This window comes from Podarcis pityusensis, assembly GCF_964106645.2.
Source record: "Podarcis pityusensis genome assembly, chromosome: 6".
NCBI classification, from domain to species: Eukaryota; Metazoa; Chordata; class Lepidosauria; order Squamata; family Lacertidae; genus Podarcis; species Podarcis pityusensis.
The window spans coordinates 18,750,962-18,776,763 of NC_138030.1; positions in this window are offsets into that span (position 1 = coordinate 18,750,962).

The window sequence follows — 25,802 nt, forward strand, 5'->3', positions numbered from 1 at the left end:
GTCTGTCATAGTACAGTGGTACCTCGGGTTAAGAACTTAATTCGTTCCTAACCTGTTCTTAACCTGAGGTACAACTTTAGCTAATGGGGCCTCCTGCTGCCATCGCGCGATTTCTGTTCTCATCCTGAAGCAAAGTTCTTAACCCAAGGTACTATTTCTGGGTCAGCGGAGTCTGTAACCTGAAGCGTCTGTAACCCAAGTTACCACTGTACTGGGTCTCCTCTCAGCCTAGTGATATGAAGCATCATATTGATCATATTAATATGATGCTTCCATCGAGCTGCCAACCACTGCACCAAGATCACTTTCCTGGCAGTTGTTGTTGTTGTTTAGTCGTTTAGTTTTGTCCGACTCTTTGTGACCCCATGGACCAGAGCACGTCAGGCACTTCTGTCTTCCACTACCTCCCGCAGTTTGGTCAAATTCATGCTGGTAGCTTCGAGAACACTGTTCAACCATCTCATCCTCTGTCATCCCGTTCTCCTTGTGCCCTCCATCTTTCCCAACATCAGGGTCTTTTCCAGGGAGTCTTCTCTTCTCATGAGGTGGCCAAAGTATTGGAGTCTCAGCTTCAGGATCTGTCCTTCCAGTGAGCGCTCAGGGTTGATTTCCTTAAGAATGGATAGGTTTGATCTTCTTGCAGTCCATGGGACTCTCAAGAGTCTGTTAAGGTAAAGGTAAAGGGACCCCTGACCATTAGGTCCACTCGTGGCCGACTCCGGGGTTGCGGCGCTCATCTCGCTTTATTGGCCGAGGGAGCCAGTGTACATGTGGCCAGCAGGACTAAGCTGCTTCTGGCGAACCAGAGCAGTGCACGGAAACACTGTTTACCTTCCCGCCAGAGCGGTACCTATTTATCTACTTGCACTTTGACGTGCTTTCGAACTGCTAGGTTGGCAGGAGCTGGGACCGAGCAATGGGAGCTCACCCCATCACGGGGATTTGAACCACCAACCTTCTGATCGGCAAGTCCTAGGCTCTGTGGTTTAACCCACAGCGCCACCCACGTCCCCAAGAGTCTGTTAGTTGCCTCCAATTCAAACCCCGCCAGTGTATACAATGGATGACAATGCAATAAAGATCACGTATTTTGCCCAGCATTATAACTTCACTCTGAGGCACCAGGGGCTGCTGGAGTCATCATCAGAGCCAGGAGGTTGGTATAGTGGCTGCACTCTGGAGGGCCATAAAAATTCCTCATATTTGCCTGAAGAGAAATTGTAAGAATGTTCTTTCTGGATCAGGCTAAAGGTCTCTCTGCTCAGACAGCCTGTTGGACTCTTCCAGCTCAGTTGCATTGTTCTAAATTTGGGGCAATAGTCAGGTCAGTTACTGACATTTTAGCATCCCCTCCTCTTCTCTGTGTTGCAACTCTGGACACCACAAGAGTGCCAGCATTCATTCCCCCATGTATCATACCCACCAGTTATCTGGTCTGTCTTGCTCATAACCGAGGGCTGCTTCGCACATTTCATAGCTGTGGCAAGAAAGGGAATGATTCATGCTTCCTGCATCCCCACTTCAAGGTCTTCTGAGAAGAACAATGATAGATCCTAACGTTTGTCTACTCTATTTACGCCAGTGAGTCGTGCCTTCAGTATAGTGTGCTCAACTCTATCAAACTCCCTCCCGTTAGAAATCAGGCAGGCACCATCGCTGCTGAATTTCAGATCTCAGGTCTAAAATGGTTTTATTTTAGGAGGCCCTTGCATCATGAACGATTCCTTCCTTCTTCCTTCCCTCCTTCGTTAATAATTTCCATTGAGTTTTCCCAATAGAATATGCAAAATATGCATAACATATGAATACAGAACTAAGATTTACGGATAAAGGGTTGTGTACAAATTAAGAATAATAATAATACCCAAACAGAGAGACAAGGAATTGTAGCATACAGTAGCTCCTTCAGCTCCAACCATCAGGAGCTGCTTCAAATCCAATACTAATAAAATCTTAACATTATCCACAAATTCAAAAATGTTTTGGGAAGCTCTCTGTTTCAATCAGCATTATTTATACCAAGAAATAATTCCCCTGTAAAGGTGTCCTTGGTGTGTGTTTTTGTCCCCTATCCATCCTCATATTCTGTGTCAACTTTTCAGCAAGAGCTATCTGCCATACCTTGCTGTACCAATTAGTTAAGGTGCCTCCTTTAAGGGCTTTCCAAATTTAAGCAAGAATTGATCTCACAGCCAACACACCAATTAAAAGTTCTATCTTTCAACTCCACATTGTCGTTCAGAAATACATTTAAGCTGTGGCAGGTCTGATGCCTTCATAATTTGTTGATTGGTATTTTTTTGTCATGAAATATTACATCCCAGAAATCTGAGACTTTATTACATGTCCAACATTTATGCTTGAAAGAGCCTTTGTCCATGCAACACCTCCAGCAAACTGCAAGTGTTTTATGAAAATAAGGCCATGACTCCTTTCCTAATGCTTTAGCCTCTGAATTTTTAATTTGTGTTTTAAATTTTGTACACAGCATTTCTATTTTTGTGAGCTGCTTTGAGAACTAGATGTGGCAAAAAGTGAGGGTTGCCTTGTTTGTTTGTTTTAATTAATGACTAACTAACTAAAATCTGCATGGTCAAAGTCTGTGCCAGTGAAAGGTGGAGGCAAAGACAGAAGATCCCACCTAGCTTAGAATAGACATAGTGATGGAGGATTTGACTTTAGGTCTTCTTTCCTATCAGGTGTCACAGAAAAACCCAGCAACTTTGGAGAGGATGTAATCCTAACCAAAGTCCATGTATGGCCAGTTTTAGGGTATGACAGTAGGGGGAAAAAACATTCTGTTTTGATTTCACTGGTGTAAGAACTCCTGCGGCAAGGTTAAATCCTCCCAGCCAGATTTTCAGTTGTTATTCATTTGCCTCACTCTATCTGGGTAGCATTGAACTATTTACTGTCTTAGTATTTATGACTCTGACACTAGGCTACTTAATCTCCAATTCTGGGACCAGAGAAAGATTGTTGGCCAGACTTCTTCTGCCTCTGGTTGCACACCCAGAGACATGGGGGAAGATAGCATGGCTGTAAAAAGTATTGCTGACTCTCCTCCTCCTCCTCCTCCTCTTCCTCCAGGAAACTCCTGCTCTTCCCTTTACATGCCCTGGGCATCACATGGCCACTTCTGAACCTGCTGACAAGAGAAAAAGCTATTCCTTGAGTGCATTATGCACATGTCCAGCTCATGCCCTGTCCACAACCTCCAGCAATAGAAGGTGCATTGGTGAGACTAAGCCATGTACATGGAAGCTAGCAAATGCTCCTATAGTACTGGGTCCATGAAAATGTCAACCCACAGACTCATTTTTCATTTTCATGTACAGTTAACATGGTCTATATCATTTTATGGGAAATTACGAGGTTTCATTATTTGGCAACAGCTTTTCAAAATGGCATTTTGCACATGAGTAAAACAACCAGAAGCGTGGCATGCAAAGTTCAGTTAAAGATCTCTCCAAGAAAACAGACAGTAGAGTTACAGCCCGTTTTTGTACTAACAGTTTTGCTTTCGCCTTTGGTGAGTTGCCCCCCCCCCACCCGCGCTGGGTGCTTTGCCCCTGTAGGTGGTGCGCCACACCCCAGGACACGCACCATGCTCCTGTGGGCGGCCCGCCATGCCCCTTGATGCGCGCCAGCCCCATCCCACCTGCTCTCCACCCCCCGGTGCTGGAGCATGAAGCTCCGCCACTGGGTGCATAACATTGGTCACAAAATCACATTCTCAACAAATGGAGAGAAACAAATATAGCAGGCTTGCTCTCTCATTGTATTGTATTTCTTAGCTCTGGGTCCCTACTTTGTGCAGCTCTTTAAAGACTCCTGACAACCAGCTGGAGCTAAAGGTCTCTTGCCTTGCTTAAGGAACAGTACAACCCTGTGAAAAGCTGAAGGCAGTCTTAAACATAATTTAAAAGAAATACCACAAACACAGGGAATGATCTCCCTATAGGAGATATGGTTATCCCGAAACAACATGCAGAAGCAGCCATTGAAGCACTGCTGTCAGTTGGTATCTTTGTTGAGTTTGAGGCTGGGAAATGGAAAAGAAAATGTGTTGGCCAGGTGATACACTATGATATGCACTGGCATTAAATCCTCTTCTTAAAAAGTGGGGACTTCTGTGACATTTATCTCACCTGCAAAAGATGATAAATGTTGGGTTGAAAAGAACCAAATCACCTGGGGGACAACACACCAAAGGTTAAAGTGTCATAGAAAGTCTTGCTTTAGAAGTATTTATTTGGGTGTATCTATGCATGAATTATCACATGTTACGTTGGTCACGTTTCTTTGGACACAGGTGGATGCTGCCATTCATCTTGTGGGCAAAATCGAGGTAGCAGGCCAGAGATTTTATGGCCTGGGAAATGGCACTCCAGATTCACAGCAAGCTTTTAGATAAGCTAGATGGGCCATTGGCCTGATTTAGCAGGTTCTTCTTGTGTTTTTAAGTGCTTAACAATAACTCTGAAAACGCCTCACTAGATTCCACAGCTTCCCTGCCTGTTTATGATGCACAAGGCTTTCTTAACTGTCAAATAATGTATACACATTTCACTTTCCTGCCTTTTTTAAAAAAATGCCTTCTTCAGTAGCAGGTTGCTCAAGCTAACAATATGGCGAACTCTGAAGCCCCACCTCCACACAAATAAATCAGGTATAGGGAAGCTGGTGCCATATAGAAGTTGTTGTTGTACTCCAGCCCCCATCAGCCCCAAAGAGCAAGGCGAATGGTGAGGCATGAGGGGAGATGCAGTCCAGAAATACCTGGAGGCCCACAGAGCCCCCACCCCTTTTGGAAAAGGCACCATCCAACACCCACGTGTTGAACCTTTGCAATTGTTTTGTTTGAAAGGATGGCTGGGAGGCTTGCAATGAATTATTTTTTCCCTTCTTCCTCCCCCCGCCCCCTTCCTTGAGCTGTTTAACTTAAAAATATGCTGTTTGTCATCTGCACGAGGCATGACCCAGCCTGGGGCCCTTTCACTTCTTTGTTTTTCCTCTGGACTGAGGCCATGAGTTTTCCTTCAGAGAGCTGCTGCTCTCTTCCAGTCCACGCTTTCACCTCCCCTCTGTGGAGGGATTGGGTTGCACTGGTGCGTCTTTCTGCCACTATTTGCTAACTTTCGGGACACTGGTAGATCTCCTCCCCTGACACCCCATTGGTCACCTTGGGCTGTGACCTTTAATTCTAGTGGCTGTCACAGGACCCAGGACCAGAAAGGAAAACATGCTTGGTTTTTTGGTGAGGTGTCCTCCCCCCACTGCTGCTGCTTTGGAAAAAAACAACAACCAAAAAGCAAAGAAAAAGACAAAACAAAAAAAACCCTGGTAACTTGCTTTTCAAGTAGTGTGGACCCTAAAACCTGGACATATTTCAGACTTGTTTGACAAACAAATACAAGGCAGAGGGAAGAGGAAACTGACCTTGTAGAAATAACTTATATCCAGAATTTTGCGCATTTGTACCGGTTTTGTATGTAGAGGTAATAAAAGGTTAGATCTGTTTAAGAACAGGCGTGTTTTTTGGTTTTTTGTTTTTAAATATAGTTTATGCTCAGTGCCTTTTAGGATGACACCTTGCAAAGTAACTTGCAATTATTTTTAAAAACAGTAAGAAAAATCAAAGGCAAGAATAACTTGAATGTAAACCAGAGCTGCTTAAAAAAAAGGAAAAAGAAAAAGGACCACTTCCCTCCACTGTGTAACTAATGACAATTTTTTTGGAATTTTTATCCTAGTCTTTTTATGCATTTTTGATCTTATTTGCTGGTTAATTTATAATGGAGAACCTAGGTGGTGCGGCTCTGAATCTGTTGCATTTCCTGCAACTTTTTTCATCCCATCCACACCATACATTTAACACAGAGTGTTATGCCTTCCCTCCCCCATCCAAATAATCCTAGAAACTGTAGTTTGTTAAGGAAGCTGGGAATTATAGCTCTGTTCTTTGAGGGAAGCCATGCCTGTTAAAGTGGTATAAATGTGCTATAAGAGGGAGAGAGAGAAAGCACCAGCCATCTGCTTTGAAGTGGATCTATAGGATCGTGACTGGTCTGGGCACACTGGGCACAGAGCCTTGAGCCACCACTGGGGGCGCCACAGCTATTACCACATTTACTCAAGTCTTATGCACCATCGAATCTAATGCACACCTTAATTTTCGCAACGTCATTTTGCCAAAAAAAGGTGAGCATTAGATTTGAGTAAATATGCTACCATAGATTCCAGCGTATAAGACGACTTTTTAACCCCGGAAAATCCTCTAAAAAGACAGGGATCGTCTTATACGCCGGGTATGGGTTCACTGGGCAGCAGCAGTGGGCAGCGGGCTCTGCACTGGGAGGAAGCTGCCAGCTTAGCATCGCTGGGCAGCTTCCTCCCGGCATGGAGCCTGCCACCCACTGCCGCTGCCCAGCGAAGCTGCTGTGTATAAGACTGGGCATATAAGTCGACCCCCAAAATTGGCAGCTGCCAATTTGGGGGGTTGCCTTATATGCCCAGTCGCCTAATACACGGTACTTAGAATCGAGCGCTAGAGAGAGAGGGGTGCTGAATTTTGATGTTGCACAGGGTGCCATTGAAATTTGAGACCCCCAAGCTCCGCCACTGGCAAGAGGAAGAGTCTAGTATATTCACTTTCTGCACTCCTGCTGCTGGGGCACCATGTTCAGCTGATCTGCAGCTTCGTGGGCTTCAGCTGGGTAAACCACCAGATCTGATGGACCCTGGAACATTATGTGTTGCCCTGTAAACAACGGGGATCCTGGGTGGATCATGATGGCATGAATCATTCCATGATGGTTCATCCACTGATATTGCTGGTTTCACTTCTGTTTTGTGCAGCTATTTAAAGTAATCGCCCATGAGTTCTTGTTTTGTTTTGTTTTGTTTTGTTTTGTTTTGTTTTCCTCCACCCATCTGGATCATGTTGTTTGCTCAGCCGATTTGGGGTGAGAGTGACCAACAGCAGTCAGTACTACGGATGGGAGGATTTGCCGGTTTTGGCTCCCTCGGTTTCTCATGTTTCCAGTTTTTAATTCAGTTCTTTGCGTTTTGCAGCAAAATGCATTTTTTAAAAAATTATCCTGATAAAAATCATCAACATTTGAATGTGAATTTCTCCTAATGAACACTTTCAGTATGCAGCTTTCAGTCACATACACATTTTTGCAAGCAATTTTCCTTAATGCAATGCATTTTGTATGCTGTTTTCACTAATGTCATGATCTTAAATGCACATTTCCCCTAGAAATGTGCATCTTTTTAAACACTGGTTGCTTCGAGAACTGAATTGCAAAATTCGGTTAAGTGTGAATTTTTAAAGATGGTTGTATTTCGGTTCACATACCGTTTCGGAAAGTATAAATTTTATAGGTTTGGCATCAGGTGAGTATGGAATCCAATTTCTCCTCTGTACCCAGGCAGGATAGGGCAAGAGTCCTATATGAGTCTAGGGTGGCTGGGGCAAGCCAGTCAGATGGGTGGCATATAAATAATACAATTATTCATTATTACTGATAATATTAATAATTATGAATAAAATAAGAGTTGCCACATTTTTGGCCTGGCAGGTTATGGGTTTTTTGGGGGTGGAAATGGAAATTTTAGGGGGAAAGGGAAAATATGCAATACTTATTTTAGTACTGTTTTTATTTATTTATATACTCCCCTTTATCGTAAGATTTCAGGCCACTTCACAGAATAAAATATGGGATAAAAATAAGTGAAGAAGTAAAACAAAACAGCAATAACAACCCCCACCCCACCCACAGATGGGGTGTCTGTGGCTGGAGGTGGGCTCCAGAGAGCTCCATCAACATGGTGTGGGGAGAAGAAGCTATTAAAGAGGGGAGGGGGCAGCATTCAATAATTCAGACAATAATTACAAATGGAATTTGCTCTTTTTACTTTTCTCAATCTTTTTTTTTTTTTTTACAAATGGAGCTACATGCTGCTGACCTATAAGGAACCTGCTGGAAATTTGGTTTTGCCAGTTTATGCGGAGCAGACAAAATAATAATAATTGAAGAAACCATCAACATTACAGTTAAAAAAAAAAAAGCAAATTATTATGTATTGTCCTCCAGTCCTCCATGGTGTCAGGCAGACATACTTATTTTCATAAAAAAGAGATGGAGGAAAGAGTCAATGAATATTGCAAGGAATGTAAGCAGTCTCATTTTCTGAGCTATCAGAATCAGTTTCTAATTCTTCCTAGGAAGCACACAATCATGGAATGCTTTTTTTTTTTTTTTTGCTTTTTGAGAATGGAAGTTCCCCCTAGAGGCAGAAATTTATCTTGCCCTTGCCTTTGAGAATTGTAATTTCAATGCAGAACCCAGGACTTTCATATTCTTAGTGTACAGGAATTTGTAACGATGTGATATTGCGCACAGGCGTACATAAAAAGTTTTCCTGTTGCATAGTTTTAGGAATCATTTTGAGGAAGGAAATATATAAATACCCTATCTTAAACATTTCATTTATCATTCTAAAAGAATATATTTCATAATCAATTTTAAGAGTGCGCAGATTGCTACACAATATATACAAAGTGATGGCATGAGTCTATATTTAAAGAAGCTTTTTTTAAAAAAAGGTAAAGTTGGCAGTCCAAAGGAGCTATTATATTGCTGGTATTTAACTTCACACATCTGTACATCTGTTTGGGGGGTCAGGAGCTCCGTTGCATAAGTCTCTTTTGATTTTGGAATTTTCTCCTTTTATAGAGAGAAGAAAAGTGACAATTTGAGGAGTAACCTTTGGCCAACTATTTCCTCTGAGGTTGACCTAGTAGTCCAGGCAGGATGCTGTACGGGAAAAATTCCCCAAATTTAAATCTTCATGTATGGTTTCAGTTCAAAGAATCATTCTACTTTAAACAAATATTCTCTCTCTCCCTGTTTCTCTTTTTAAGTCACCATTATACCCTTCAAATATTCTATTCCAATTTTAGCCTGAAGATTGCCACTTGTCCAGTTTTAATTTTAATTGTTTGAATTAATTGTGAGATGTATCTTAATTGATTGATCACTTGTATTATGCATATCATCTTAATTATATGATGTTAGGCGCTTTGAGCCTGGCTTTAGCCGGGGAGGGTGGGATACAAATTATTATTATTATTATTATTATTATTATTATTATTATTATTATTAGACTACAACTCTGATCAGACCAATTGGCAGAGATGACGAGAGTCGTAGTCCAATAATATATGGAAGGCACCATGTTGGCTGCCCTGTTTTCCCAACAGAAAGCGTCAGGTTCATTCTCAGGCATCTGGGAAAGAGCTCTGCATGGGACCTTGGACAGCGGCAGTCCATCTCAGCCGGCAATACTGGGCTGCATGGTCCTCTGGTCACCCTTAGTATGCAGCAGTTTTGTATAATCCAAATGTGGATTTATTTATTTTTTTAAAAAAAGCAAGGATTTAAAGGAAGAGAGGAAGGTAGCCAAACAAAGGTATTCTGGATTAGCAAAGGTCCAATATCCTCTCCCATGGGGTGGGATTTGCCTAACCAGCCCCATCAACAGAATCATAGAATCATAGAACCATAGAGTTGGAAGAGACCACAAGGGCCATCGAGTCCAACCCCCTGCCAAGCAGGAAACACCATCAGAGCACTCCTGACATATGGTTGTCAAGCCTCTGCTTAAAGACCTCCAAAGAAGGAGACTCCACCACACTCCTTGGCAGCAAATTCCACTGTCGAACAGCTCTTACTGTCAGGAAGTTCTTCCTAATGTTTAGGTGGAATCTTCTTTCTTGTAGTTTGGATCCATTGCTCCGTGTCCGCTTCTCTGGAGCAGCAGAAAACAACCTTTCTCCCTCCTCTATGTGACATCCTTTTATATATTTGAACATGGCTATCATATCACCCCTTAACCTCCTCTTCTCCAGGCTAAACTTGCCCAGCTCCCTTAGCCGTTCCTCATAAGGCATCATTTCCAGGCCTTTGACCATTTTGGTTGCCCTCCTCTGGACACGTTCCAGTTTGTCAGTGTCCTTCTTGAACTGTGGTGCCCAGAACTGGACACAGTACTCCAGGTGAGGTCTGACCAGAGCAGAATACAGTGGCACTATTACTTCCCTTGATCTAGATGCTATACTCCTATTGATGCAGCCCAGAATTGCATTGGCTTTTTTAGCTGCCGTGTCACACTGTTGGCTCATGTCAAGTTTGTGGTCAACCAAGACTCCTAGATCCTTTTCACATGTACTGCTCTCAAGCCAGGTGTCCCCCATCTTGTATTTGTGCCTCTCATTTTTTTTGCCCAAGTGCAATACTTTACATTTCTCCCTGTTAAAATTCATCTTGTTTGTTTTTGCCCAGTTCTCTAATCTGTCAAGGTCGTTTTGAAGTGTGATCCTGTCCTCTGGGGTGTTAGCCACCCCTCCCAGTTTGGTGTCGTCTGCAAATTTGATCAGGATGCCCTTGAGTCCATCATCCAAGTCGTTGATAAAGATGTTGAATAAGACCGGGCCCAAGACAGAACCCTGTGGCACCCCACTAGTCACTCTTCTCCAGGATGAAGAGGAACCATTGATGAGCACCCTTTGGGTTCGGTCAGTCAGCCAGTTACAAATCCACTGAGTGGTAGCATAGTCAAGACCGCATTTTACCAGCTTCTTTACAAGAATATCATGAGGCACCTTGTCAAATGCCTTGCTGAAATCAAGGTAGGTTACATCCACTGCGTTCCCTTCATCTACCAGGCTTGTAATTCTGTCAAAAAACGAGATCAGGTTAGTCTGACATGACTTATTTTTCAGAAATCCATGCTGACTATTGGTGATCACAGCATTCCTTTCTAGGTGCTCACAGACTGTTTGCTTAATGATCTGCTCCAGAATCTTCCCTGGTATTGATGTCAGACTGACTGGGCGGTAATTATTTGGGTCCTCTCTTTTCCCCTTTTTGAAAATAGGGACAACATTTGCCCTCCTCCAGTCTGCCGGGACTTCACCTGTTCTCCAGGAATTCTCAAAGATGACTGCCAGTGGTTCTGAGATCACATCTGCCAGTTCTTTTAATACTCTTGGATGCAGTTCATCTGGCCCTGGAGACTTGAATACATCTAGACTAGCCAAGTATTCTTATACTGTCTCCTTAGTTATTCTGGGCTGTGTTTCCTTTGCTGAATCATTTGCTCCAAATTCTTCAGGTCGGGCATTGTTTTCTTTATCGGAGAAGACTGAGGCAAAGAAGGCATTGAGGAGTTCAGCCCTTTCTGTGTCCCCTGTTTGCATTTCACCATCTTCTCCTCTGAGTGACCCCACTGTTTCTTTGTTCTTCCTTTTGCTACGAACATACCCATAAAAGCCTTTTTTGTTGCTTTTAACCTCTCTAGCAAGCCTGAGTTCATTCTGTGCTTTAGCTTTTCTGACTTTGTGTCTACACGTGCTGGCTATTTGTTTGAATTCCTCTTTGGTGGTTTCCCCCCTTTTCCATTTTTTGTACACATCCTTTTTTAATCTTAACTCAGTTAAAAGTTCTTTAGATAGCCACCCTGGCTTCTTTAGGCACCTTCCATGTTTCCGTCTCATTGGTATTGCCTGAAGTTGTGCTTTTACTATCTCCCTCTTAACAAACTCCCAGCCATCATGAACTCCCTTTCCTTTTAGTATTACTGTCCATGGGATCTCACCCAGCACTTTCCTAAGTTTTATGAAGTCGGCTTTCTTAAAGTCAAGAAATTGAGTCCTAGTATGCTTGGCTGCTCCTTTCCGCTGTATAGTAAACTTCAGAAGAGCATGATCACTCGCGCCTAATGATCCTTCCACTTCTACCCCACTAACCAGGTCATCAACATTGAAGCCCTGGGCACCCCAAAAATAGGCTCTGAGTCAGGGGTCAGCAACCTTTTTCAGCCATGGGCCGGTCCACCGTACCTCAGACCATGTGGTGGGCTGGACTATGTTTTTTTTTGGGGGGGTGAACTAATTCCTATGCCCCACAAATAACCCAGAGATGCATTTTAAATAAAAGGACACATTCTACTCATGTAAAAACATGCTGATTCCCGTACCGTCCGCAGGCTGGATTTAGAAGGCAATTGGGCAGGATCCGGCCCCTGGGCCTTAGGTTGCCTACCCCTGCTCTGGGTGATCAGCAGAACCCACAAAACATTGTGCAGGAGAAGGGGGGTAGAATATTCGGAGGGGGGTAGAATATTCAGAAGAGTTTCCTTGAGCAAAAGTCTCTCAACATACTTGATTCAACCGAGCTATTATCAAGATGGAGACAGATTGTCGTTTTATCCGAAGGCTGAAAGCAGTACAATAGAGCCACCATTGCTCCTGGGGCACATGCTTCCCCCCCCCTTTTCTCCCACTATCATCTCTCGTTAAACAGCCTTGCAGGTTTCTGTAGTGCTTAAAAACCTGAAAATTCTGTTGCCTCAGAGGAAAACAGCAGTAGGGTTCCTTTGACTTGCATGCGCCCTGGCATCTGTTGCCAATACCAGGGTTTAGTCCTGGAACAGATGGAATAACAAAAATGCCTCTGAGCTGATGCAAAGTTCATTTCTTTCAGCATGGAGTAACTAAAGAGTCCCAGATATTACACCAGGAATATTCAAGTGCATGGTTCTCCCCCTCCTCATTCATCCCCACAACAGCCTTGTGGGGTAAGTTAGGCAGAGAGGCGGTGACTGGGCGAAGGTCACCCAGTGAACTTCAGGGCCAAATGGGGATTTGAACTCTGGTCTCCTGGGTCCTAGTCCGACATTCTAAACCCTGCACCATGCTGGCTCTCAAGAACAATCCTTAGAATAGAGGGGAGCAAGCCAGACTATTTTCTGTCTCCATCATTGCTCTTACCCATAATCTTCTTGGCAATGAAGCCATGCTGGGCTTAATCCTCTAGTTCAGGCATAGGCAAACTCGAGCCCTCCAGATGTTTGGGACTACAATCCCCACCATCCCTAGCTAACAGGACCAGTGGTCAGGGATGATGGGAATTGTAGTCCCAAACATCTGGAGGGCTGGAGTTTGCCTATGTCTGCTCTAGTTTGTGTGAGTGACATTTGTGGTGCAATGATGAGTTTGGGTAGCAATGACACCACACTTGCTCAAGGAATGGAGATGGAGAGAGGGGTGTGCAGACCCTAGCAAAATTCACATTTATTGCTTTGCCTCTGGCATATGGCCTCAGAATGGTTGCCCAGTAAGGGATGCTCCCCCTCAGGCTGAAAAAGATCTCCCACCCCTGCCTTGCTTGAAGATTGGCAGGAAGGAGAATTTGAAAAGTTGTGAAGCTCCTGGGGTGACTTAGCACATACCTCAAGTAAGTAGTTCTTGTAATCCACCCATGCCTGCCTGCAGCATGAACAAGGGCTGATCACTCAACCCCTCTGTCCCCCCCATGCCCATCTCCTGCTTGTGTTGAGCAGGTGATGCAATGCTCTTGCCACAAAGGCTGGACTTTTGCAGGCCGCCAGGAACTTCCTCAATGTGGGCTCGGTGGCGGTGTGCAAAACGGCAGCTTCTGTTTGTGGCAAGTAAGTCTGATGAGTCACTACAAAGAACAGGCAAACCACAACAGAGGGGTTGTTGTGTTGTGTTGTGCTTTTAAAAAAAATTAAACCTGACACTCCCCATTCCCCACCCCCCACCCCCAAGCTGAGGATTTGGTTTCCAAGAATGTGAATAATTCCTTCGTTTCCCATCCCCGCAAGGAAAACGGAATGTTGCTTCCAAGCGTTTCTCTGCTCAGCTGCAGGGTATGGTTGCAAACAAGTTAGGGAGCAAGCCTTTGTTTTCAAAGAATGGACCTAAGCATCCTCCCTGGCCCCCTCCGCCAAGAAGACACATTTGGAAATGGCGAGTGCTTCAACAACTCTGCCTTTAATGTGTGGTTATTTGGGGATGCAACTTTGAACAAGGGCCGCCCACTTTTCCCCCTGACACCTGTTGTTTTCTATGTGCATGCAGTGGCGGAGCTTCATCCTCCGGCACCAGGGGGCAGAGAGCAGGTGGGGGCATGGCTGGTGCATGTCCCAGGGGCATGGCATGCATCTTGGGGGTGTGGTGCACCGCTTGCGGGGGCGTGGCACCCAGCACGGGCGGGGAGCAGCTGCAATGGCACCCCATTGGGATCGCGCTGCCGGGGGTGTTGCGCTCCCCCTGCCCCATCTTCCTCCACCAGTGTGTGCATGTGCTTTGGTAGAGAGCGAAACTGAGTGAATGAGTGTTAGCATGTGCGTGCATGCGTGCATGTGTGAACATGAGTCTGTGTGTTGGGGGGAGGGTAAGGCTGGCTCCATCCAGGACTGTTGGCATGCGGCTACTTCCCACCCTTGGGTGGGGATGGGGGGTCAGGGAAGTTGCCTGCTCCTAGTATAGAGAAATCTGGGGTCACCCCTATGCTGCCACCCAAAATTCTTAATAGGAATACAGTGATACCTCTGGATGTGAATGGGATCCGTTCCGGAGCCCCGTTCGCATCTTGAAGCGAACGCAACCCATGTCCGCGCGTCTACGTGAGCACGGGTCGAGATTCGCCACTTCTGTGCATGCACGTGACGTCGTTTTGAACATCTGTGCATGCGCGAGCGGCGAAACCTGGAAGTAATGCGCTCCGTTACTTCCGGGTCGCCGCGGAGCACAACCCGAAAATGCTTAACCCGAAGCTACTTCAACCCGAGGTATGACACTATAATACCTTTGTTCTGCTTGAGTGCCTCCCACCAAGATTCAGTACAGTGTGGTTGGGTGGAATATTGATTACAATCTCCACTCAGGTTTTAAGCTCACAGGGAGACTTTAGAACCATAGAATGAGTTCTCCCCCCCTTTTTTTGAAACGCTTTATTAACGTTAGGAAAAAAATAACATATAACAAAATTATCCATTAAAAAAAGAAAAAGATTAGTGCTTGTTACATTGTATCACATTGTTCTCAAGATTCCAATGGCTTCCCACCAACCCCTCATGCCTCTAAACATTATTTTACCTATCACACATTTTATTTCAGTTTTCTTTTGTTAAATTTCATATATATTATGTCTTTTGACACTTATCCAATATATCACAGAAGTTATTCTAGAGCTGCCACAGACTTCATGTTATTGCAATAATCCTTGAGATAATTTTTGTACATGCCCCTCGTCCTAATAAAAGTTTGCTCAATGTGGTCTCTCAGTTTTCTGTTAATTTTGCCAACTCAGCATATTCCAGCAATTCATTTTGCCAATCCAGTTTTGTCGGTATTTTATCACCATTTGAATTCGCAGCTATCAATACTCTGGCAGCCGCCGTGGCATACAAGGATATTTCCCTCATAGAATGAGTTCTTGGGAAAGAGTGTTCATGCATTTTATCTAACAAAGCATCTGTGTGCACTGTAGCTTATCTTTTTCAATCAGTTCTGTGGTTTCACTATCTCACATAGTCGCAGTGAGGATGAATGAGGAGGAGAACCAGGTCTGCCAAAGTTGAACGCCTCAGTGGAATGGCAGGATATAGGCGCAGTAATGAACAAATATTCAGTCACGTGAGCCTGACTTGTCATCTGAAGTGTGTCACCCAGACACAAGTTTTCCATCTTGAACTATGGGAAGGAGAGACATTTGTTTCGGTTCACATTTTAATGCAAACCTACCTAAATCGCTCTTTGGATTTGAAGCACATCTGAAGCACATCTTTCCCGCATAGTCCTGGGATCTGTGAGCTTACACCTCACAGAACTATAATTCCCAGCACCCTTAAAAAACTACATTTCCCAGGATTCTTTGGGAGACGTCCTGTGCTTTAAATTTATGGTGTATACATAGCCTTCTTGAAACAATACAGAAATTCACACCTCTCTGAATTTTGCAAGGCAATTCTCCAACCAAACAATGTTCTGCGGAATACATATATCTGGGGAAAGTGTGGATTGAGACGCAGGTATTAGTTAAAATAACATTCAAAAAAGCATTATGTTATGGGAAACGGCTTGCAATGATGTGCACATTAGGCAAAATCACATACAAACATCTGTATATGAAAAGAAAGGACACTCAAATGCTGGTGAATTCTCATGAGGGTTTAATAAAGACAACAACCAGTAAACTGATGTGGAAATTTGTAGAACTGAACATAAGATTGGAAAATGAGAAAGAGAGAGACCAAAATGGGCAGATTCATATATCCTTAGCCTTAGCTCACAGACCCTTAATAGCTGTGACAGTTCCAGGCAAGGATCAGCTCCACAGGATTCTATGGGAGGATGAGCACCCAAGAAGCGATACGGATATTTAGCACTGAAGGGGGGAATTCCCCGTCTCTTCCCCTGTCAGTGAATGACTCGCTGAAGCCCTGCACGCATTATTGGGAATGACGTTCCTCCTGCCTAATGCTCGGATTAGTTGGCCTGATTTGCATGAGGCTGTTCCTCATGCCCAGGGCGTTCCTCAGCCCCTGTGAAACTGTGTGTCATTTGCTCGCATTGTGTTTTGCTGGTTTGGGGAAAAGGTTCAGTGGAAAGGTGGGTTCATGCAGGATGCAGCCTTTTCACAGAACGGGTTCTTGGGAAAGGGTGTTCGTGCGGTTTATCTGGCAAACGCATCTGGGTACAAGGCGACTTATCTTTTTCGATCAGCTCTGTGGTTTCGTCCTGGACGAGATCCAAGGGACTGAAGCAGGCAGTAGACAAGGTGTCATGGGTGGCATGGATAATCTAGTGTAGGAGGGAGGAGGAAGATGAAGAGGAGGAGGAGGAGGGAGATAGCTGCTCTCCCTCCATCCCTCTCCCCACTCACAACTGTTGTCATTGGGGTATTCATTACATCTTGCATCAGATTCCTTGATCAAACGTCACACTTCTTTCTCATGAAACCTTCTCTGTCTCACCTAGAAAGGGCCCTAGCTGAGTCCTAGAGCATCTGCTTTGCATACAGAAGGTTCCAGGTTCAATTCCCGTCATCTTCATATAGGGTTAAAAGAGACCTCTGTTTGAAACAGCCTCTTCCAGGCAATGTAGACAATTCTTAGCTAAATAGCCCATCTGAGGGCTCTTCTCGTGTTCCTATGTTTAAAAGAAACATCTTGGTTGGAACTCCCCTCCCATTTATTGTTGTGGAATCTGAAAGATGGTAGTCACGGCAGCGAAACCAGGGATTCCTCTGCATGCGTTTGTTATGACTAGGCTCACATTCCCCATCAGTGCTTGAATTCCCCGTATGCACACAGGTTCTCAATTTGGGTTCCTCAAAACTTATTATAATGGTTTGAAAATTCAAGATTCATAGGGGCATAAAATGATGCTTTGATTAGGAACAGTCCGTGTGCACAAATGAAGCATCTAGGCTTTTTATATATAAAAAAACATAATTTTTTATTAAATTTGCAGGCTTACATTGATGCATATAAAGTAAACTGCATACTGTAAAGTGCTTACGACTACCTGGCAAAATCATTAAGATATGCATTTGTTTAATGTAATATTCAGGTCAATATTTAGGTATCGATCAAAAATACGTACATCAATACAAAATATATATTATAAATTTATCAAGGTGAATCACTAAACAATATGTACATCCGGATCGATGCATACCAATTATACATTTTTAAAAAATCATAACAGTGCCAATTCATTTTAAATACAAACTACACCAGTCATAGAAATCTTCAAGTGACACAGCTGGTTGTCACCTTATTCTGTTTCGTTTGAGTTTTAAGAAAAACATATAGGGTGACAAGACAACCAACTAAATCATTCTCAGAGTAAACCCAATTACAGGGGGCGGGGGAGTGAATCTCAACGAATAGTATCCAACTAAGGTCTGCTCAGAGTAAACCCACTGAAATTAATAGTCCTAAATTAATCACATCCATTAATTCGAAGGGGCCAGTGCTGAGTAGGTCTAAATATTAGCTATAGCCCAATGGATGGTATGCAACTAAGTTCTATTCAGAGTTAGGCACATTAATGATCATGATTAAGTCAACTCAATAAATTTAAACAGATAGACCCCAAATAAAAGTTGAAAACCACCCAAAACCTTTCCCTAAAAATTTTGTGAAATGGAACTGTTGACACAAGTTCACTTGTACTTGAGTTTTCTTTGAATTTCACGTCTCTCTCTTATGTGCAGACACGACTAGTTTCTCCATTAGTCAGAGATAACTCCTTTTCCAAACAGAAAAGAGTGACTGAATAAACACTGCCCAGTGTCTGAAAGTAGATTCAACCGATTTGTGTGATCTTGTGACTTTTCTTTTCAATTAATTATCACAAATGGATTTTAATTCTTCTTTTCTCAAGATGTTTTGTAGCAACTTTACACCAGTGGCTTGAATATGTATAGCTGTTTTTGTGTGTGTGATGCTGCAATTCTGTAGAAGAAATGTCTAACATTGCTCATCTGATCGTATTCATCAGCTTTTACCTCAATACTTAAACAACATAAAATAGCTCTGGAGTCTTGACCCAAGCCTGTGTGTGCTTGTGTGCGTTTCTGGAACACAGAGCATTTTGTGCAAATTGAGCAATTTATGCACAGATCGCCGACTTCTTACAATATCACAGCAAACAGTTTGGGATCATCGCTTGCACATAGATCACATCTGCACCATACATTTAAAGTGCATGACTTTCCCCAAGGAATCCTGGAAACTGAAGACTGTAAAGAGTGCAGGGAATTGTAGCATTGTGAAGGATCCGCTACAGTTCCCAGGATTCTTTAGAGGAAGCCATGAGCTGTAAAATGTATGGTGTTATTCAGCATCTCCTTAGGTCAGTTGGTGGCCAGTACAATGCTGGATGCCTCGGTGCTTAATCACTTGAATAAATTAGAACACTCTGAAGTCCTTTGCTCATGAGAACCTTGCACTAAGCTCTTGCCTTGGAAATTCCCACAAGTTCCCATCCCTATGCTAAAGAGTGGAAGCAGTAACAGCAGCAATATTCCAGAACTAACTAGGACAGGAAGCTTCCTCATACTGAGTCAGACCGTTGGTCCAACTAGATCAGTGTTGTCTACATAGATTGGGAGCAGCTCTCCAGATTTGGATGATTGCAATGCACTCTACCTGGGGCTACTTTTGAAGGTGACCTGGAAACTACAACCAATCCAGAATGTGGCAGCTAGACTTGGTGGGAGTGGCCACCAAGGCCATATAACTCCGGTCCTGAAAGACCTACATTGGCTCCCAGTACGTTTCTGAGCACAATTCAATGTGTTGGTGCTGACCTTAAAAGCCCTAAACGGCCTTGGCCCAGAATACCAGAAGCAGTGTCTCCACCCCCATCGTTCATCCCAGACACTCAGGTCCAGCTCCGAGGGCCTTCTGGCTGTTCCCTCACTGCGAGAAGCGAGGTTGCAGGGAACCAGGCAGAGGGCCTTCTCAGTAGTGGTGCCCGCCCTGTGGAACGCCCTCCCATCAGATGTCAAGGAAATAAACAACTATCTGACTTTTAGAAGACATGTGAAGGCAGCCCTGCTTAGGGAAGTTTTTAATGTTTGATGCTTTATTGTGTTTTTAATATTCTGTTGGGAGCCGCCCAGAGTGGCTGGGGAGGCCTGGCCAGATGGGTGGGGTATAAGTAATAAATAATAACAATAACAGCAGCAACAACAACAATAACAACTATTATTATTATTATTATTATTATTATTATTATTATTATTACAGATGGGGGACATTCCCAGCCCTGTCTGGAGAGGCCAGGAACTGAATCTGGGACCTTCTCCATGACAAGCAGATGTTCTAGGGTTGAGCTGCAGCCTTCTCGGTCTCAACCATAATCACAGAGTTTGTAGGAGCATGAGGGTTATGTCTTTTCTCTGGGCACACAGTGGTGATGCACTTAAGCCATTTCTGGCGCTGTACTTAATGGTCTTATGTGTATTTCTCAGGTTGTAGGAATAATAAGCCTTGTTGCTGCTGCTGCTCCTGCTGCTCCTTCTGCTGAGTTGGGCCCTGGTCTTCTGCCCGCATGTCCTGTCCTGACTGTACAACTGTGTGGCTACAGTAGATACTTCAAGCTGTTCATTAATGCCATACACTCCAAGTGTCCTGATTTTCCAGGGTCATTCATCCCAGTGTCTGATTTGATCCCAGAATTCAGATCTTGCTTCTACCCATAAACTCATAGAATCATAGAATCCTAGAATCCTAGAGTTGGAAGAGACCACAAGGGCCATCGAGTCCAACCCCCTGCCAAGCAGGAAACACCATCAGAGCACTCCTGACATATGGTTGTCAAGCCTCTGCTTAAAGACCTCCAAAGAAGGAGACTCCACCACACTCCTTGGCAGCAAATTCCACTGTCGAACAGCTCTTACTGTCAGGAAGTTCTTCCTAATGTTTAGGTGGAATCTTCTTTCTTGTAGTTTGGATCCATTGCTCCGTGTCCGCTTCTCTGGAGCAGCAGAAAACAACCTTTCTCCCTCCTCTATGTGACATCCTTTTATATATTTGAACATGGCTATCATATCACCCCTTAACCTCCTCTTCTCCAGGCTAAACATGCCCAGCTCTCTTAGCCGTTCCTCATAAGGCATCGTTTCCAGGCCTTTGACCATTTTGGTTGCCCAACTCAGCAGGAAGCCTTTGGTTTCAACCAAGCCAGCCTCAGCTGCAGGCTCCCCTCTGTAACACTGAGATCATAGCAAGACACCTGCACCATAGCATAGATTACTAGAACCGAGACTTTTTCTCCTGAAACTGGTACACAACACGAGTGCTGTTAGGGAAAATGTACAAAACTAGTTCAAATATATGTTGGAAGTGTAAGGAAAGGAGGCGACATTTTATCATATTTGGTGGGATTGTAAGGTAATTAAAAAATTTTGGGAAATGATATACAACGAATTGAAGAAAATGTTCCATTTAACGTTTGTTAAAAAACCTAAAGCATTTTTATTAGGGATTGTAGGGAAAGATCTGCCAAAAAAACTGAAAAACATCTTCATGTATGCAACAACGGCTGCGAGAGTTTTAATAGCACAAGGATGGAAGACTGAAGAAACCCCAAGCAAAGAATCATGGCAAGAAAAATTGATGAATTATGCAGAACTGGCAAAACTGACATACTAGCTACGGGACAAGGATAACTGTGACTTTAAAGATGAATGGGAACCCTGTACAAAGTATTTGAAGACGCAACAAAGCGAACTGGACTCCTTGGCTGGTTTTGAATAAACATTCAGAAACTTTTTATTGATAATAATCAGCTAAATAGTTTGAGGATCTATACAACTGTGTAACATGCAGAAAACAGCATTTTTAGAGAAATCAAAGACTGGAGCTGCGGGAAGTTGAGGGTGGGGGTGGGTGGGTGGGTGGGTTCTGTGGGGGGAGGGAGGGGGAGGGAGGAAAAATGGGGGGGAATAAGGATGATATATTTCTGGATAATATGTTTTGTTTTAATTTTGAATAAAAAGTTATTTAAAAAAAAGAAATGCTTAGAGCATCACATCATATCCATTTCTCAGAATGCAACCCAACTCTCCCCTCCCACCCTTGGCGCTGCACATGGCTGGCGGCTATTTCATTTGGCAACTGTATGTCTGCACTGGCCTTTAAAGCACAGAGATGCTCCAACATCTCAGGAGGGCAAATCAGGACACACACGCCCTGTACCTGAGGCATCCTTAGAATGTGCACACTATGGCAGCTGTGAAGGGACATCCTGGGTATGCACCAATAGCAGGCCTCTCTCTCTCTCTCTCTCTCTCTCTTTCTCCTGGGGGCTGATGGGAGTTGTAGTTGAGAAGAAGGGTGTCATATTGGTGGGGAAAGGTAGGAGCTCTCATGCCTCCTTCCCAATCCTGCTGCTGCCGCAGAAGCTACTTCTGTGGCCCCCATTCATATGCTTTAATGGTTTCTCTCTAGTTTCAGCTGCAGAATCTTTATTTGTAGGTTTCCTCTCACAATATGACTGGACTGATGGCAAAACAGCTGCAACATTCAGGAACATTTATGTTATGGGGGAAGGCATGGGAGTTATGGGGAAAGGCATGGGAGCTTACAATGACAACCCCTCACACACACCCTACCTTCAGAGATTTTACTGCAGAGGAATAGTTAGGTAATTTTTAAAGTCTGGACTTAGATAGTGATGTGTTTTGCGTCTTATTCCATAATGTGGTAACCCAGTCCTGCTGCATTTGGCAGGCCCTCCTACTCATTCTGCCTAGTGTGGGGCCCTGGCCTTCTGCCCCAAAGTCCTGCCCTGGTGGGGCCACTGCTTCTAGAGGCCCAGGAATAGGTCAAACGAAACCTGGTGAGGTTTAGTGCACATGTATGCTGAACAGCATCTTAAAAAGCAGAGACATCACCTTGCCAACAAAGGTCTGTATAGTAAAAGCTATGGTTTTCCCAGTAGTGATGTATGGAAGTGAGAGCTGGACCATGAAGAAGGCTGATCGCCAAAGAATTGATGCTTTTGAATTATGGTGCTGGAGGAGACTCTTGAGAGTCCCATGGACTGCAAGAAGATCAAACGTATCCATTCTTAAGGAAATCAGCCCTGAGTGCTCACTGGAAGGACAGATCGTGAAGCTGAGGCTCCAATACTTTGGCCACCTCATGAGAAGAGAAGACTCCCTGGAAAGACCGAGAGTCCAAATCCCCACATGGCCATGAAGTGTGAGGTGACCTTGGGCTGGTCCCCTGCCTCTCAGGCTCACCTACCTCACAGGGCTACTTGTGGGGAGAACCCTGTGTGCCACCTCAAGCTCCTTGGATATAAAAAGGTGAGATATGAACTCAATTTGGCCACCTCATGAGAAGAGAAGACTCCCTGGAAAAGACCCTGATGTTGGGAAAGATGGAGGGCACAAGAAGAAAGGGACGACAGAGGACGAGATGGTTGGACAGTGTTCTCGAAGCTACAAACATGAGTCTGACCAAACTGTGGGAGGCAGTGGGAGACAGGAGTGCCTGGCGTGCTCTGGTCCATGGGTCACGAAGAGTTGGACACGACTAAACGACTAAACAACAACAATGCTGCACAAAGTTTGACAGCATGCATCCATGCATATCTACTTCAAAGTAAGTCCCACTGTGCTTAATGTGTTATCTCCCAGGTCATTGGGTACAGAATCTCAGCCTTTAAAAGCAATGCCAGCATCACCCTGAAAAAAGAGGGGCAGCATTTTTTTTATTGACAAAAGAAGGGCAGCATTTTTTATTTTTTATTATCAAGGAAGGGGACTAGAAAAGAGGGGTGAGCTTTAGTGAATACAGATCGCTAAATTGTGCCATTAGTGCACTGTGGCACTTTATTCTTCAGATTACTACTATTATCAATAATAATAATAATGTGCATGGAACACTCTGGTTCTAATTAGTTAATTGCTAGATTACTTAATAGCATTACAGAGGTGTTGCAATGCTGTTATGGTAATCAAAATCATCATCATTTTGTGACTGCGGGGGGACAGTTCAACTTGCTGGTCCACAGATATGGCATTTTTGCCACGGGTAATGCCAGGGGACATCACAAGCTTCCCCCACCCCACCCCACAGCTATAGTCTCTCCTCCCCCCTGCTCACCATGCTAGATCTCTGTGGTTCCTTAAAATAAAGGTGTCCACTAGAATTCTGTATTTAAGAAGTTTGTCCTGAACAGGACCCAGTAGTTGAAAGACAAGATGGGTCAACAGTTGCTTTTAAAAAAACAACAACCAAGAGTTGGGTACTGTGGTTAACAGCAATGCAGCAGCAGCCATTGTACTGTGTCCCTGATGAAAACCAAAGCCTTGCCTTTGCTATTAAATAAGAAGAAGAAAATTGATGTGGTTGCTAATTAGGTAAATGCTTAGCACCACAAGTTGTTTGGCCACTGGAATCTCTGATCTGACGTAATTCAGGTGTAGATCTGTTCGTGTATTGTGCAAGTGGTTTCACTGCTGAGTTGCTGGAGGTACTTGGCTCCACTCTCTAAGAGACCATTTTGCATCTGGCTTTGCCTCACCCTTTGGCATCTGGCTCTGATCAGTGGACCTTGGGAATATGTAGAGGAAGGGAGGGAGGGAGGGGTGTAGATCCCTGAGCGACCATGGTCCATGCCTGGAGCAATAAGCAATGGTTCGGAAAGGAATGATCTCAAAGTGAAAAGAGCTTTACTGAAGGGTTATCAGGCAAAGAGGATCTCAAAGTTGGCTTGGAGTTTTTAGCACTATTCAGGTTGCCATGCATGTTGACTGTATGTCTGCCTACCCTCTGGCAATGACCTTTGACCTTGTGACATGGAGTGACTGGGCTTTGCTGCATGCGCCCCAAGCAGAGAGCACTGGTTGATCATCAGATTATAACATGAGACATAGCTTGGGATTTTCTTGCTTCTTGCCCCGTTTCCTGTTGATAAAATTAGTCTGATAAGGAGCCAGTCAGAAGCTGTAACACGAGAATGCACAGATCTGCAGCTTTTGGAAAAGAAATCAGCCAGAAGAACAAGTGTGGGAATCGGGAAGGGCTCGGATTTCAATTCTGAATTCTCAGAACTGAACAGCTCAGGGTCCATAGGAGGAGACAAAGTCGACGTGATGGGAGGTGTCTTTTGTGTCCAAACATGCAGGGTGCATGGATGGCATTGACAAGTGCACAGCTTGTATCTCTGAGCGTAGACACTGTGCACAAGAACGTGCAGAAAGGGCTGTCCACGTCTGTGTTGCTGCAAAGGAGGAACTGGGAGGCCAAGGAAGAGGACAAAAGAGGGCTCAGACTGGCATAAAATCAGAACATTTCTAGGCACAGGTGCAGATTTAGATGTGATTGCTTGATAATTTAAATAAAAAGTCATTGCATGTCAGCATAGCGGGGAAGGCTGTGAACAGCAGAACTGTGGGCTTGTTCAGTCTGTTCTCTAGGTTGTAACTGCCAATGGGAATGTTCCAAGTCCCCTGCGGCTCTCCCTTCTCAGGGTTATATGAAGGGATGTCTCACCCGTACTGGACAACTTGAAGGCTGCCCTCTGTAAAGCAGAGCACATGGTTACCCCAGGGGTGCCAGTTCCAGGGAGCTGAGCTGTTTTGGGTCCTTCAATATCTTTTGGAAGGGGGCTGGCCCCTCCCCCCATGTTGAGGGGGCAGAGGAGCTGAGCGGGACATGGCTGCAGGGCCAGCTTCTCCTCCTGCTGCTGCTGCTGTGGAGAGGAAGGAGGGTGGAAGAAGCCTCTTGACGGTGGTGGAGTCAGAAGGAGGAGGAGGAGGAGCCACCAGCCATTGAAGCCATGTGGCCACCACATTCAGCTCCTCCCCTGGCTCCTCCCGACGTCCTGATGTCACATGCAGAATGTTGCCCCCCTCCATCACCCTCACAAGCTAGCACTTCTGGTCACCCCAATGCAGAGGCTGAGGCAGCAGGCATGATCACTTCTTCTGCCCAACCCTCATGCATGCAATGCAGAGCCCCACATTTTCTAATGTTCTCTCTGATACGCTGCTGCAAAGGCTTACAACTGGAGGAAGGGCCATAGCTCAATGGCGGTGCGCATGCTTGCATGAAAAATAGAAACAGTACAAAGTTGAATCCAGACAACCTCCAGATAGGGCTGGGAAAGACTCCAGTCTGGAACCCTAGACTGCTGCAGCCAGCCTGCGACTCCCTCCAGTTCCCATCATTACTAGAGAACATGGCCATGGCCAATGGGAGTTGTAGTCCAACAGGCTTCAGATTTCCCACCCCTGAAGTACTGGGATGGTTGAGAGGTTTTGGTAGCCTCAGTTCATCATCTGGGAAAGACCATCACAGCAACCTACCTCGCAAGGCTGTTGTGAAGCAGACATGCAATAAGGGTGTGTCAAGCTCTTGAAAGTGCTCTCGGTGATTAATATAATAGG